Raw genomic sequence first — 17,349 nt, forward strand, 5'->3', positions numbered from 1 at the left:
TTAAAATACAGCTGGTTAAAGGCAGCAAAAGAACCAGACAGGATTTTAAGGTAAACAAGACATCGCTTTTATTACAGAGAATAGTTAGGGATTTTAAACTAGTGGACTGTTTTAGAACCAAGCATCCCGGAGGGCTTCACCTGGGTCAGTGATGATAGCTCTAAAGCCTCTCGTATCAATTATTATTTTTTTTTTTCATATGCCCTAACCGATCCTAGATTTTCACTGGCTTTCTGTTCCAATCACCTCCTTCTGTCCTGCACGCTTTCACTTCCTTCGGGTGCAACGACCAGGAGAGGTCTGTGGAAACTCAACTTCTCCCTGCTGGAGGCCCAGGTTCTGATAAGCCAGTATCGGCAGCAGTACCCTGAATGGCAGACACTTGGAAGGTCTGTATAGGTGTACGACACACGAGCACAGTCGTGGGAGATGGTGAAAGGTAGGACCCAGACTTTCTTTCCGACAAGCAGGAAAAAGAAAAAGAAAAAAGAACAGAGAAGCATGATGGGGCTGCATAGATTACAGAGATATTATATTTTAAATACACAGGGTTTGGATTTTAATAAAGAAATAAAAGTTAAAAAATAAATGAGAATTTTAGCAAAAATAAAGAGTAAATGAGTCATTTTAAGAAGCAGAGAGAGAGATAGAAGGAGAAAAATGTACAAGATACTTATTAAAGAAATAATAAATAATTAAAGTGTTATCTTTGAACTGAAATCAGAAAACGGAATCATTGTTTCAAATATAGAAGAAAAAAGTGATCGAAAAGTTTTATGGTGAATTATATGCAGAAAAACCAGTAAATTAGGAAACTATAAAAGAAACATTGGATTTTCTTGAAAAAAAGTAGAAAAGAAACTAGTTTTTTAGAGCAGGATTTTACCCTTTTAGAGCTTTTACAGTCACTGAAAAGTTTTAAAAAAGGAAAATCTCCAGGCTCAGACAGACTCCCTTTAGAATTTTATTTAACATTTTGGGACATTTTTAGCACCGGATTTAATCGTGGTTTTTTACTGATTTTAGCAAATTAGACAAACTCCACGGTAGTTTTAGAACAGGAATTGTCATATTGGGAGGATTTGATTCTAGCCCATATGCAGAACACAACAAATTAGACATACGGTGGGTGAAAATGTAGTGAATTTATTTGAGAAAGAAGCGAAACACAGTGGCAGGGAATGAAAACTCTGGTCTGGTCCACGGGAAGGGAAGGATCAGGAAGCGATCGGCTCATTGAGTCGAGCAGGGAAAAGCTAGCGGCGGGTGGCTGCTGGGTCCAGGGTCCGGTCTCTCTGGGGGTTTGGGTGGGGCGTGTGCGCGCTGGAGGGCAGACAGGTAGGCTCGGGATCCGCGAGGAGCGAGAAACGGCGCGTCTTCCAGTCGAGGAAATCCAAGGGGAGACTGCGGAGAGGTGAGTAGACAAAGGAATCACTGACGGGTCAGACAGCGAGAAAAACACAGAGTACAAACTCGAGGTAGCTAGGAGGTACCAAAACTGGGCAACACTCAGGCGCGGAAGGACTGGTAGACCGCTCTTCAAAACCTGTCGCTGATGAGCTAATCAGAGGCCGGTGTGGGAGATGACGTCATCCACGCCCTCCGTCAAACTGATGGTGCCATCTGGTGAGGAAACAAAGGTGGTGCATGCACCCAAAACCCCTACAGCGAGAACCTAACAACCCTGGATCCTGACAGGAATAGTGACGCTTTTATATAAATACAAGACAGATCTTAAAAACTGGCGGCCCAATCACCCTTTTAAACGTGGATTGTAAACTTTTTAGTAAACCTTTAGTAGCCAGGATGCACAGAGTGTTGGGGGATCTAATCCACCCCGATCAAGCCTGCGCGGTGCCGGGGAGGAAGATCACGGACAGCCTCGTACTGATCCGAGACACCATCTGTTTTGTGAAAGACAGAAACATTCGGCTGATAGTCCTAAATTGAGATTTTGAGAAAGCTTTCGATGTGCATCTGGAAGCACTCTTCCAGGTGCTGCTAAAAATGGGGTTTCCCGGGAGGTTCGTAGCATGGGTGGGACTGCTGTACTGAGACATCTCCAGCAGATTTCTGGTTAACGGGTTTCTGACAAAAGCAGTGAAAGTGAATTTGACTATGATGAACAACCCATCATAGTCAAGATTTTTTTTTTTCCGTGCAGCTGCAGAGAGCATACAAACTAACTGAAAAACATTTGTCAGCTGAAGTTTCCCAGACTGGGAACTTGCTGTCTTTCAACTGGCCTTCCCTGCATGGAGACAGAGTGTTTAGTTTTTGCATCCACATGATAGTGAATGAGTGTACAAAGTTGAACTGTTCCGTCAGTCTGTTTTCCTTTGTTTGGTCCTTGAAGATTAAATCTCCTCCTCTGTTAGCTGAGAGAGAGGTGAATAAAGAAAGTAAGTGTTCGTTGGAGCAGATTTTGATTTTCGCCTAATGCAGTGTATTTTTGCTCTCCGTCTGCAGATGTATTAAAGATTGTTTTTGCACCCTGATTTTTGTCTAGATCTCAGTCTTTCAATTGTGTACTTCACACGGATAAAACAAACATAGGTAAATCTAACATAACAGCAGTATTACTATTGCATATCAATATCAGTCCAATTGTTCAAATTTGAGTTTTTCTAACAATAACTTTTCTGTAGTTTAGATAATTAACCAGTAACAATAATAGCTCACTTTCTAAGTTAACTTGAAGAAAAGTTGGACAAAAATCTGAAATTATAAAAAGGCATCCTCACAAATATGCTAATGAATAATGTCTATACTCCAGGTTTTCGTCTATGTATTAATCTACAGTCAGTTTAATAGATGAACTCTGACCTTGCGCAGACATTTATAGCTGTGTGTTCAGCAATAATAGCGACAGGATTTAACATCTTTGTTCATCACACACAGAAACATCTACCAGGTATGTAACGCCTAGCATTATTGGTGACTGGGAAGATATGAAATTTATGTTCCGGTTCATCCTTAAAGCTATGCATCTAATGCACAGCACTCGCAGTGTTCAGTTTAACTGCTCATAATTACTTCTGCAGTGTTCCCTGCTCACCTGTATAAATAATCCCCACGGTGGTATTAAGAATAAGCTTCAAAAAAGTTATGGTGAATAATGTTTTTAAAATTTAACTTAAAAACTTTAAAAAATATTATTCTTGAGTTTACTTTTTCTTTCTAAAAATACTTTTGTTTTTTTGGGGTATACAATTGATGTTTAATTACAATAGTAAAGACACAATAATTAATAATACACATAATTTTTCTCATATCAACTTATTTTTTGGTTGGTAAAAAAAAAACAAGACTTAGATTTTATTAAAAATATTTATTTAAACCTCTATATATATAATATATATATATATATATATATATATATATATATATATATATATATATATATATATATATATATATATTTGAACATAATGTATATATATATATATATATTTGAACATAATGTTTATTATTTGGAAACTTGCTTGGTTAAAAAAAAATATTTAAATTTTTACTAGGGAACAGTTCAAAATAGTTTTTAGGTTTTATATGTGTATAGTTAATATATATTACATTTTATGTTGAAGTGTAATTAGGAAAATAGGACAGCTTATCAACAAAATCAGTATTAATTTAGTATAAACAATACATTTCTTTAGAAGAAAATCTACACTGGTTGTGTTATTTTGTTTGTTTTTTTGTGAATATGCTATTAAAACATGTCCCCCACATGTCCCACAGCTTGACGTTGTGAAGTGCACAATTCAGAGACTGAGGTCCAGACAAAAGTCAGGGAGCAAAAACAATCTTTAATACATCTGCAGAAGGAGAGCAAGAAATCCACTGCATTAGGTTAGGCACAAATTAGGATCCGCTCTGAGGAACCCAGAGTTGCATAGTTACTTTATTCATCTCTCCTTACTACCGAGGCGGAGACTCGATCTTCTAAGACCAAACAAAAGAAACAAAGCAAAACATACGGAACCTTGTATGCTTATTCACTGTAATGTCTATGGGAGGTGAAAACTAAACACTCTATCTCCATGCAGAGAAGGGCACGGGAAAAACAGCAAGTTCCCAAATAACTGTCTGGGGAAGTTCAGCAACCCTGGGAAACTTACTTCAGTAGACACATCTTGGTTCATTAATTTGTACACCTTTTCCAGCTGCACAGAAAAACACCTTGACTGTGATACAAAGAACATTGCATTTATATGACACATAAAGGAACATCATTTAATACGAATAAAACCTCTTCTCAACGTAAAAAAACTACTTTTACTGAATAACTATTCCATAGCTCCTCACTTCCTCATTGCAAAAGTCTGGCGAGCTATGCCTACCTTAGCTTTGACATAAAACATTTTTTTTAATTAAATTAATTTGCCTTGTATTTCACTATAAACATCAGGCTGTTATTATTTAGCACAATTTTTTAAGTCCACTTAAATTTACAGTAAATACTTTAATGACGAGAAATTGTACAGGAAAGAAATAACTAAAAGTGTAACTTTTGTCTAAAAAAAATAAAATGAACGACAGATGCAAACTTAGAACAAAATTAATAAAAATAGAAATTTTGATAGTTTTACTGAGAAATAAATTTATACCGTGCTACATTGAAACTACAGAAAATGTCATTTATATATTCTTTAAACCACCAAAATGCAACTATTTTAAATTATCTGCTTGTTAAACTTATGAATCAATAAAATAAAAGCAGGAGAAATATTTTAAATTAAAATTTCATCACTTCTGAATCTTTGATGACCTGATTAGTGCTATGGTACAAATCAACACTTTTCCTCAGTTCATTATCTTCTATCATGTCCTCTAATGAAAACTGGTATTCCCTGTCATGTTCTCTATCCGTTTTAATGGATAAATTTTTTAATATATATATTTTCCTTACCAAAACGGCCTGGAACATGTCTTTATCAATCAAGTGCATGTTACAGTTTTCCAAGTGATAACCATAAACCTCGTCTTGTTCTTTTAAAATATTTCCCAGGTCTGATTTGCAATGCACCTCTTTGTTTATTTCCTTTGTAACAATCAACTACTATAGACATCATTTGTCATCTTTTCTTCATTTGCACAGCACAATTTTTCATAGTTAATTTCAGTTTCAGACACTAAATGTCACCAGCTCTTTTGAAGACATTACAACCTTAAAGCAATCCTTGTTTGCCCAATAACATGTGTTGCTTATGTTAAGTTTTTTACCTGTAAGCGGGTTGACTAACGTAATCTTTCTTGTCACTATTGCAACAAGCAGTATTCTACTAATACATTGTTTCTTGGCGAATTCCTCATCTAAAATTACACAGTGAAAATATCTCAACAGAGTAACTAAATTTATACTTCATCTTCTTATTGTTCCTATCTTCAGTTATTAACTTCTTAGACACAAGAAGCCTTGTTCCTATATGAGTCTCTAAGAAACTAATCATTCTACTTACACTGTTTTTGTCCAAGTAGTAGAAATCAATTCCATATTTTCTCTCTTTTATATTTGTGCAGCTGTCATACATTTTATGTTTAAGGATAACTTGTTCTAAGTACAAGAATGTGCGTTTACTGTTTGGTCTCTCTCTGATCTGCATAATACTCATCTAATATTGTTTTGTTTCAATCTTATCACAATCTGAGCACTGTTTATTTCTTTCTTTGTAAGTAATGTCAGTGTAGCACTTAATACCTTCCTTCTCAATTTCAAGACCCAGAACTGTTCTTCATGAATGCTCCTGCGTCTTTCTAAAACACGTGCTCAAAATATGAAGATTGCTTAGATGTTTATGTCTAATCAACAAAAATGAGAGCAGGTCTGTTTCCATTTCCAGAAAAACACACTTTTTTGGTGGTATCAAATTTCTTTTACGTTTTTTACAACTCTCTATAGTACATGATAAACTGATGCCTTTTGTTATATCAATTTCTGTACTTTTACACCTGGTGCACATATTAAAACAATTTGGGAGTATATTCATCCCACATTTGCAACACATTATGCTGTAGTTTTCTTCTTCATCTTTCATTTTGTTGCCATTCATATTTAGGGCAACAAAAAACACAATTATTAGTGTTTTTCTCAAAAAAATTTATTTAATTTATTTTTTTTTTTGTTAATGAATAATAACCAATCATGCCTATGATTATAATGGTAAAATTACAACAACTTTTATTTTTGTAAAAATATATATTTTTTTAAATCTGTAAAAATAGAAAGTCATACAAATTTTGTCTTTTAGATTGTATTTGAGACAACAGTTTATTTTTGATGACATATGTTTGGGGGATTTTTTTTTGTCTAAAAAGTACACATAATGTATGTTTGGTACAATTTTTATTTTCTATTTGCTTATTTTTAAAACATCTAAATTTTATTTTCGCTTTCTAGACTTTATTACAAATTTGCTTCTCTTTTTTGCTTTTGGGTAATCCTGAGTTAGTCAAAAGTTAAAATTCCATAATTGAATGCTCAATAACTAAATAAAAGAACCCGTAGTTGAGTGGTCGGACTAACACACCACTACACAAATGCCTTGGATTCAAATCCATCTAAGCACAGGATTTAATGGAAATGCATTTATAGGTCTGGAAGTGTCATTCCAAAGAGACTGTAGGTAGTGAGGTGTATCCAGCGAATGAGAACTGTTAACTCGTGGCGGCGAGTCGAATGAGCGGAGTAGAATGTGACGCCACTTTGTGGTATATGGCATAATCTCAGGAGGATCCCAAGTAAACACATAGCCTTGGCACTTCTTAAGAAAATATGCCACAAAATAAGAACCAAAGGCCGGTGGCTAGGATTGGTGCTAGTGCGTGCCAGGAAGCAGGTATGAGAAGGATGAAAGTGAGAAGGAAGGATGTTTTTACAAATTAAGGATGTCATTCAAGTAAATTTGTTTCAGATTAAAAAAAAACAAAACAACTAAATAATCGTTTCAGAACAACAACATTTATATTATATCACCATATATGAATTATTTTTTTTACTATTTTAAACCATAAGAATTAATTGCAGTTTGCTTTCCCCTTTATTGTAAAATTTAAAACAGTGTTACAAAATGAAGAGAAAAAGTAAAATAAATCCACAATTAAATATATAAAAATATTTCTAAATAAATTTAATAATATATTTTATCTTTTTGTCTTAACATTTCAATTATGAGTATTTGTGTTCCCAACAGCCACATTTCTATAGTTTCTACACACTCATGAGTCTTTTCTTTAGAAAACCAACACATACACCATCACATCGAATATAGAGATCAGATGTATTAACAACAAACAAAGGTATAAAAAACAGGCAAAATATGTTTTGTCCACAAGTCTCCATGTTCCACTAACACGAAAGCAAAGTGTACAATAAATATCCTGGACGGACTCATTGTGAGGAACTGGGGTTTTCGTTTTCTAGTGGGCCTGCTGCTTAACCTTTCATCCACCAGAGGGCGTCTGAGACCGCTGTCATCTCATCAGTACTGGATCTAAAGAGGAGCAGTTTGCCAGCACGTCATCACCTGAGTGATAGCCAGTAATGGTACTTTATTTGGATTACCCCTCCTCGAGATGTTGTGGGTCATTTACCCACTGATTGCCCGAAACCCAGCATCATCCGATCACTCTGATCACAAGCAGTTCCTGACTTCTCTGTCTGGCAATCGAACTCCGGTGAGGGGTGGACTCCATCAAGGATGCCCTTTTGTCACTGATTCTGTTCTTTACTTTTATGGACAGAATTTCTAGGCGCAGCCAAGGTGTTGAAGGGATCCGTTTTGGTGGCCTTAGGATCGCATCTCTGCTTTTTGCGGATGATATGGTCCTGTTGGCTTCATCAGGACGTGATCTCCAGCTCTTGCTGGAGCGATTCGCAGCCAAGTGTGAAGCGGCTCGGATGAGGATCAGTGCCTCCAAGTCCGCGGCCATGGTCTTGAGCTGGAAAAGGTCGAGGGGGATGTCCTGCCCCAAGTGGAGGAGTTCAAGTATCTTGGGATCTTGTTCACGAATGAGGGAAGAAGGGAGCAGGAGATCGACAGGCGGATTGGCACACCGTCCGGTCCGTCGTGGTGAAGAGAGAGCTGAGTCAAAAAGCGAAGCTCTCGATATACCAGTCGATCTACGTCTCTACCCTCATCTATGGTCATGAGTTTTGGGTCATGACTGAAAGAACGAGATCTCGGATACAGGTGGCCGAAATGGGTTTCCTCTGCAGGGTGGCTGGGGTCTCCCTTAGAAATAGGGTGAGAAGCTCGGTCATCCGGGAGGGACTCAGAGTGGTGCTGCTGCTCCTCCACATCGAGAGGAGCCAGTTGAGGTGGCTCGGGCATCTGGTTAGGATGCCTCCTGGACGCCTCCCTGGTGAGGTATTTTGAGCACGTCCCACCGGGAGGAGGCCCCAGGAGAAGACCCAGGACACGCTGGAGGGACTATGTCTCCCGGCTGGCCTGGGAATGCCAGCCGGGAGACATAGCCGGGAGCCACTTCTCACCCACCGCGGGTGGTTCTTATCCTCTGAGCTCGGGTCTTCTACCAGAGGCCTGGGAGCTTGAGGGTCCTGCAGTATCTTGGCTGTGCCAAGGACTGCACATTTCTGGACTGAGATGCCTGATGTTGTTCCTGGGATCTGTTGTAGCCACTGCTCCAGTTTGGGGGTTACTGCCCTGAGGGCCCCAATGACCACAGGCACCACTGTGGTCTTCACCTTCCAGGCCCTCTCCAGTTCTTCCCTGAGGCCCTGGTATTTCTCCAGTTTCTCGTGCTCCTTTTTCCTGATGTTGCAATCACTTGGTATATATATATATATATATATATATATATATATATATATATATATATATATATATATATATATATATATATATATATATATATATATATATATATATATATACACACACACCACATGTGACTTACATTGGGTGTTCTGATATGGGTGACATGGGCAACTGCCCAAGGGTGGCATTTTGTAGGGGGGGTTGAGGGGCGGCACAAGCTGAATTTTGTAACTGTTTTAAACTGTAGGCAAGCATTGAGCAAACTCATTCCATAAATTCGAATATCACTATAAAGTTACATTTTTTAGTAATTCCATCAGCAAGTGAAAGACATTACAGACTAATTAGATGACTGATGTTTCAACATCTTACATCTCTGATTATGTTTAATACTTTCTAAAAGGTTTTTATTTGCAACAAGTACTATTATTCTTACAAGCCTCATCAGAATGTATAAGTTACTGAGCAAGACTGTGTGGCATTCACATTTAAGTTTTGGCCTTGTTCTTAGTACAAAGAAAGGCCTTCCAGGATGCACTACTTCCCCAAGCCCACCCGCCCGGCTGTTCCTCACAATGCGTCCCCACCAATTTGCGAAACAAAGTTACACCCTTGTTTTCTTGTCACTGCAGTTTAATAAAGTTAACCTGAATCATTTTGCCTAAAATTCAAGTATTTCTTTGGGTCATATTTGGTGCTGCACATCAATTGGAGACCAGACTGACATTGAACCCTCCATTTTAGTTTTTGTACATAGAGTAGAAAAGGGTGCTACACATTTTTTCAGCTTCAGTATGAAAGCACAAATAAGAAACCAACTCTTACTTGGAATGTATAAGGAGGGATCAGCAAATAAAGTCATATGTGTACAGTGTCTTTGAGAATGTTTAACTGCATTCTATGATTTTCAAGCTTGTGATTACATAATTATTGCACATTTTATATTTGAACTCATTTTACTTAATTAATTTTTCAATTTAAATATGTTTGACCGTTTTTTTCCCCTCCCTTTTTCTTTTTTCACTTAACTATTAGCAGGACTGCATCACTAAACTGACTGACAAATCAAAGCCTATTGTTGTGTTTCATCATCTCAGAGTTCCATTACTCAGCCAAGGCTTTTTATCTGTCTTGGTGCTCCAGCTTGGCAGTGTTTTAATTCTCAAAAATTGCAACACATTTAAACTTTATTTATACAACTAAACAAATTTAAATTCCAGTATGAGCTTTAAACATTTATCTCTAAAAAAAAATCAAATATTTTTACTGAATGCATCAAAATAAGCAAAAATATATTTTAATCAACAATACCTTCAAACAAATATTCATGTAAAAATGACTGCACTGCTAGTGCCTTTAAGCCCCTTTCAGTGTGTGAATTTTACGCCTTTAAAATACAGATTGATGAAAGTTACTTCAAAGCATGTCAGCTCAGTTGGAAAACAAAGAAAAGCCCACTTGAACCCCAAAATCTACTCAGGCTGTATCAACACACATCAGCTCAGTTTCCTGCTCTCAGAACAGGTGAGGCAGAAAATGTTCGTTAACATCAAATACAATCAAATGTTTGAAAATGTGTTTTCTTTTTATCAGACTAGCTTGCTGGCAGTTGATGTTGCGGCCGGTGTTGTAGTCAAAACCAACTAACCCGAGACCAAGACCAGAGTGTATCAAGACCGAGACAAGACCAAGACTTTTATGGCCCAAGACCAGGTCAAGACCAAGACTGAGGGAAGTCAAGACCAAGGCCAGCACCATGCGCTATATGACACAATAAAATGTGAAATATGTTCAAAATTGCTAATCAAATGGATGTGATAGATTCATATTTTAGTACCTAGATACTAAAATCTTGGAGCTGAAATAAATTTACTCAGCTTTTACAATATTAAAAGCAGAACAAACTCTTTGTTATGCTTATCTAGAAAGATAATGTCCTGGGCATTTGCCCATATCATTCATGTCAGAAATTACCACTGTCTGCACCATTAAACATAGCAATTGAGCCAATGAGCAGCAAGCAAGAAGTAACCAAGCAGAAGATGCACACCGTGACTGTTTTCACCTTCTCTCCCACTGCATGAAGCCAGGCAGTCCCCTAGCAGACATTACAACTGTCACTTTGAACGAAAACTACCAATGAGCAAATGTGCATGCTCTGCGTGCTCTTTCGTTCTTGTATTTTATTTTCTAATTAAATAAATATTAATGTATATAATTAAATAAAATAATGATAGCTATTGCAGTGTACGAAGAGCATTACAAAAACAAAGAATGGCTCTCAGGGAGGCCCCAGTCCTATCTTCTTAGCAGTGACGTACAGTCAGGGGAAGCAGGTGAGGCAGAGCCTCATCTGTCATCATGGAAACATAATATGATACAATAATTTACATAGCTATTTTCACCCTGTCGTTTGTACTATAAAGTACCTATTTTTCACTTAGCTTAATCAAATCTGATTATTTTTTTCTTCAAAATCACTGAATTTTGCATTTTCCCCTTCAAATGCTCGGAAATGAAGCCAATTGATCAACCTCTGGCTAACTGCACTGGCTGCCATTCTAAGAGCATGCTCAATAAAATGGATTAAAAACATTTAATATATGAAGTAATTTTACACAATTTGGCTTATTTATATAATGTAAAGCGTTTTTTTTTTCTGTCACCAACTAAATGGCAGAGAACAGATTCGAGGTGAGGCAGGCAGTCTTCTTGCCTCATGGCAGGGGGCGCTCATGATCCCAGAAATTGTGATTCTACAACTGCAGAGGAACAGAGACAGAAACAGCGAGCCGTACAATAATGTCAAGTGCAGCGATGTATTTTTAGTTTTCTCCTGTTACCACAGCAATCACGTAATAATATTCGTAAAATAAACATTAAGCCTAAAACCATACTATTGCAACAAGCTGAATGTTCTGCTCTTTGTGTGGGAAATATGAGTGTGTGTTTTTTCTCTCGTGGCATTGTTGTCAGTTGCTATGGCAACGAGTCTGCGAGTGGCTGCGCGAGAAAGAAGTGGTTCTAAGTCAGGGTGTCAAACTCATTTTGGTTTAGGGGCCACATTCAGCTTAATCTGATCTCCAGGGGCCGCACAAATTAACTCATTGCAAGATTAAATAGAACTAATGAAAGTGGACTCGTTGATTTTTATATTAAACAAATTTCACTTTTACAAAAATATATTATGAATAACTTCAGACTTTTTAATATACAATTTCAACAATAATTTTACTCAGTTAAACATTTATTTAAATGCATTATGCGTAAGAACACTATTTATTGAATAATCTGGTCAGTTTATTCATTGCCATACAGATATGCACAGAAGGTTTTTCTATGAAAACACACTACCACACACATCAGCCTGAGCTTAAACTCCTCTCTGCTTCCATTCAAAAGCACTGACCGTGGGGTAGCTGATATTTAGCGGCACAAAGATGCATTTTGACTGAAAACACTATAACAGCTGAATTGTGGGCTGACTTTGGTCTGGGACTTCTCTGCAGCTCAAGTTTTTTTCTATGCCACCCAATTTACCTAGCAGAGAAAGGATTCAGGCAATGCAGAGGTAGTCAAGCAGCTTATCGGAGTGGGTGCATGCCCACCCGCCAGTCTGGCTGTCTGTGTGGCAGTCCTTCATGTCTGACTAAGCTATGGGGACACAGTGTACCAACAGCATTTGAAGGAGCAGAACAATGGAGAACACCGGATAGACGTTTTCTCACTGCAGGTAACTGTTTGCTTGGGCTGTGCCTATAAGAAATGATTTTAAGATGAAAGGAAAAGACATGAATGAGAGAAGTACTAAAACGACGGATTAGCAGTGCAGGTGGAATTCAAATCAAAATCTATACTGGTTGACTAACAACCAGTATAGATTCTCCTGATCAAAGCTTGCAGTTTGAACACATTTGTTGTTGCTGTAACCTATGGTTCTGTAGATAACATTTAAAAGCAAAAAATAGTGGGTTTTAAAATAAATTAACTTTAATCACCACAGATATGTAGGAGCCAGTTAATTTTTATTTCTTCAGTCAACTGGACATCTGTAAAATAAAAGCTGGAAGACATTGCTGCAAAGATAATATAAGGGATATGTAATATAAGGGATGTGCATTTGCTAAAACCCTGAAAAACACACACATGTCAAGACCCTTCTTTCATAGAAAGAGAACTATCAGTGAAGATAGATTATCATCAGTAACCATATAGATCAGAGGTGAGTAATAGCTAAGAATCATGCTGTAAATAAAGTGTAGCTGTTCAAAATACATTGGTATTGGATCTGATTGAGAAATGGCCAGGCCTGACAGATAACTGGGTAGTTGGGACATCCAACATCAAAATGTGACAGCTTTCCCCTTTGCCCAAGAAATGCACACAGAGAAGGCCAGTTGGTTGACTTTTCTGTAATGAGTAATTAACACAAATCAGCACAGTGAGCTCCCCTACTGGTCCACTAGTTCTCTGCGTACACAGTAGAGCGCTGAACATACTGTGTCTCACAAATAATTATTACAATCAGGCTTAACAACATATTTTTCTAACAGGTGATCGTATAGTGATATTTGATTGATAATACATCTTTAAAATTAATTTGATACAATGTGGTCTTTCTCTTATAAATAAAGAAAAATCAAAAAAACATAGACAGCAGTCAAATTTAACTTAATAAACTATTTAACAGTAACCTCTAACTGAAACAGGGAACAAATAAACTGACAGGCTAACAAATACAGCAAACTGACAACATAATAGACAAACCGACAAACTCAACTGAAGAAAAACTGACAAACATAACTGACAACATAAATTACTGATAAATAATGTAACATAATTACCTGTAATGAATGGTCAACACAAATTAGCACAGTGAGTTTTCCCTTCTGGTCCACTAGTTCTCTGCTTATTGTAATAAAACTCCATGCAGTTTGAACACATTTGTCTTTGATCACACCCACTATGACTGTTCAGAAAAGAACTGGATTTGGTGACTTACCACAGTAGAATGCTGAACAGACTGTGTGGAACTTACAGTTTATCTTCCTATTTATGGGCACCAAGTAGGAGGCGCCAAAAACCACTCATCTCATGGTAATTACAAAACATATTTTAGCAAAATTTCATCTGTATATTACCCGTTACACAAACATTTACTATGTAGAAAACAGATCAAAGTAGCAGGTTGGTAACATCTACTATTCGGAGTAGATGTTGGTTGTGAGTGAAAAAGATTCAATGCTAGCTAATTCTAGTATCAGTGACAACAGAAAGGCTGAATGAAGTGAAGTAAAGGTTTTATTTTCTTTAGCTTTCAATGTTTGTCATAGAAAATGTTGCATTTGAAATTGTCAGCACCCTTTTGGTGAAGAAAGGTAACTGCCATTTCAAGTTAGTAATGCTCATGGTGCTAATATAAGAGTCTAAAGTTTATAATGTCAAATCAATTTCGTCTTTATTGTAAAATTTTAAAACCCAGTGTAGCTTTGTTTCTATTACAAATGAGTAAAACTTTGTCCATATTCTACTTATATAAAAACACAAACAACAAAAACTCAATTTTGAAAGCAGTGTTTCCATTAAAAATATGAAAATGATATGTGAATAAGTTTCTTCGCTCAAAAAGTAATTCAAAATGAGCTATATCCATAATTCAGCTATGGCACTAGCACTCATCTTCAACCATTATTGAGACAGTGGAGTGACATGTCTGTTACACTTGGGTGCGCCGCTTTTAGAAGAGCTATAGATTCAACTTTTGATGACTTGTTCAATGCTGCGTTAACTCTGGTAGAGCCAGCTGTGCATTATCCTAAAAAACACTGCTACTTTTTGTCATCCTTTTGGCAGGAGTAACATCTGGTTGTTGATAACATAATTTTTGTGATGAAAAATAATGTTTACATTGCAATAAATACATCTTTTTCAAAATAGCCAAAATACCACCTTTCTAGCGCAAAAAAAATCGTTTACCGAAAATGTCATATTTTAAAAATTAAATAGTTAGGGCTTATTCTTGTAATTTTAATTTGCACTGTAACACCACGGTCAATGGCAAGGCCAGATACTGACTCCTGTCCCCAACACACAGTGTGATATTACCTCTGCTTCCAATATAAATAATTATCAATCAATGACAATGACCATTCAAAGCAGGAAGGCCAAATAAGATATTTTTAATGCTACTTCTATATCTTTATCTGCTATAGTTCAAAGCTGCCATAAAAGCTTCACAAAAACTGGAGTTTAGAAATTGGCCCAAAATCAAACTGAGACTAAAGGTACCAAGTAAAAAACTTGCCATTTAGTGAGCTGCTATCAAAGCAGAGTCCCTTTCCTATCAAGGGAAAATTGTACCATAGAACTGACATCAGCAAAGTCACAACCCTATGTAAGACATGAACATCAGACATGGACAACACTGGCATTAAAAAGAACATAATCAACAGGGTGATTATGCCATGAGAGGGTCACCTTTATCTTTTGTTACCATGAGTGAGTAAGTTTTAACATCGCAGAGAGTTTGCTGAGATCAAGCACATAATGTACAGAGCAGTCATGGTCACGCTCTCAACATTACTCTGTGCTGCTCTCAAGTCAGGAAGCACAAGTACTTGTGAGCAGGCATGCACAGTGTTAGTCTTTGTTAGCTTCTAGTGCTACTCAGACAGAAGAAGAATAAATGATGTGCACAGGTAAAAGTTTAGCATTTCTATTTAAGTTATTGTTCTGCTACTGTCATCCTGAGCTACTCTGCATAATAATTTTCTTTCCTTGTTCTTGAACTGTTTAAGTCAGTACTGGTACTCTTAAAATATTTTTTATTATTTATGCTATTTTTCTTTCAAATGTATTAGAAAGCAAAAAAATAAGTTATTAGGTAAGAATGGGTAATTCTTGTAAAAAGGTGATGCAGAAATTAAAATCAGTAAAAAGACAACAATGCTATCGCTAACTGATTATTTAGTTTGAAATGATGTTAGACTATAGTTGCCATTCCTGTGTTATTATTTTCATTTTGAAACATAGAATTAAGCAAAAAATGTCAAAGAGATTTGCGCTAAATTTAGCAAACTGTAGCTTGCAGCACCTTTCAAACTCTGGTGAGTCTGGCACTTTGCCTGGCAACACCGAAAAGAGACTTTAGGTGTTGCCAAAAGGGGTATGATGAAAAAAAAATGAAGCAGCTGCAAATCAAAACATTTTCAAAACCTTAAAACACCTTGATTGCTGGGAACCTCGAGACTATCCCTCATTCCAAATACCCAAACATAGGCAAATAATTACTTCCTGCAATTAATTCTTTGGTTGTATGCCAAGGGTCAATGCTAATACCAGAAAGATTTTGTCAAGTCTGCACACTGTCCTGCCTGAATGAACTTAAAAGCAGAATTCACACAAATTCACTCTCATCTTCCACATTTGACAGGTTCCACTAGCACATGCTAATTGCCTGATGTAGTCTTTTGCTAGCATACCAATGAGCTCTTTGGCTAAAGCTTCAAGATAAAACTTGATGTGGGACATTATAGCAAGGTGTACTTGGAGAGCACACAAAAGAACCTGAGCTTCATTGTACCATGCCACCCTCTCACCCTCATCCCCATCCCAACATTACCCCTGATCGCAGTTGTTGGAGGCAGGAATGTGCTGTACATTGTGTTGGCCTGGCATCCCTCTCAGCTCCCAAGAGCCTAACCCGTGGACATGAAAACACAACGTCACAAGTTAGGGTCTCAGGGACAGAGAGAGACACAGAACAGACAGCTCTACACCACCAGCAGCTGATGGGATGTTGACTCCTCAGAAGTCCAGTGGGTTTCTGGTCTTCCATCTTTGAAGTCAGCTCTGGACATGTGATCTTAATCCTGCATCCCACACAGTAAAAACACTCCAAAACAGTCTGCACTTATTAAAATACCACTGCATGACTAGAATCTTACAAGTGCAAATGACCTCCAGACACAAGGCTGACCAACCTTTTCTGAAAGTCTCCAACTGCTGTCATCCTCTGTCCTCCCAAGCCCCACACTTCATCCCAACTCCTCCCCGACCCCCCACTGAAGCCTCCTCACTGTATTCCTCAGCTAAAGAGAACAATACAACATCTGAAAAATGCCTCCTATTAGGTAAAGAGCCTGCTGCTGTACAGTATGCCTAAAGACCTCCTGGGGTGTGTGGGAAAGTCTCAATCGGCTAATTATTTACAGTGCACAAGACAAAAGCCAAGCGTGGACAAATCAATTATTGCATCAAAATCCAAAGCCAGAACTGCCCAGTGTCACACAATTCATCTGACAACATGACTCTCATGCTTGTCTGATAGACGCATCTTCCACCATGCGGTGAAACCTCTCGGTTGCACGCTCAAAGGTTGCAAGAGCAAGTCCCTGATCAGCGTGAAGTTCTGAATCCTAGTGAGGCTTTGCAGAGGAAAAAAAAGGTAAGGAAGCTCTAAGGTTCCTCCAAGCTGCCACAGTGGTCTGAATGCTTAGGAAGCAAATAGGGGGAGCTGAGAGGGAAGCAGAAAGAGGAAGAGCGTTTGTCGGTGTCGACTCACCCTCCC

At 37.5% G+C, this 17,349-nt stretch overlaps 1 long non-coding RNA gene across 1 annotated transcript; it reads right to left on the reverse strand.

Moving 5' to 3' along the window:
- Positions 1-1,130: 1,130 nt before the first annotated feature.
- LOC129355717 (uncharacterized) lies at positions 1,131-2,456 on the reverse strand. Its single transcript, XR_008605308.1, has 2 exons — positions 1,494-2,456; positions 1,131-1,404 (listed from the first exon to the last, which is right to left on the reverse strand). It is a non-coding gene; the product is annotated as an uncharacterized LOC129355717 (long non-coding RNA).
- Between the last annotated feature and the right edge of the window lie 14,893 nt (positions 2,457-17,349).

The sequence above is a fragment of the Poeciliopsis prolifica genome, unplaced genomic scaffold, assembly GCF_027474105.1.
Source record: "Poeciliopsis prolifica strain line A6 unplaced genomic scaffold, Auburn_PproV2 SCAFFOLD142, whole genome shotgun sequence".
NCBI lineage: Eukaryota > Metazoa > Chordata > Actinopteri > Cyprinodontiformes > Poeciliidae > Poeciliopsis > Poeciliopsis prolifica.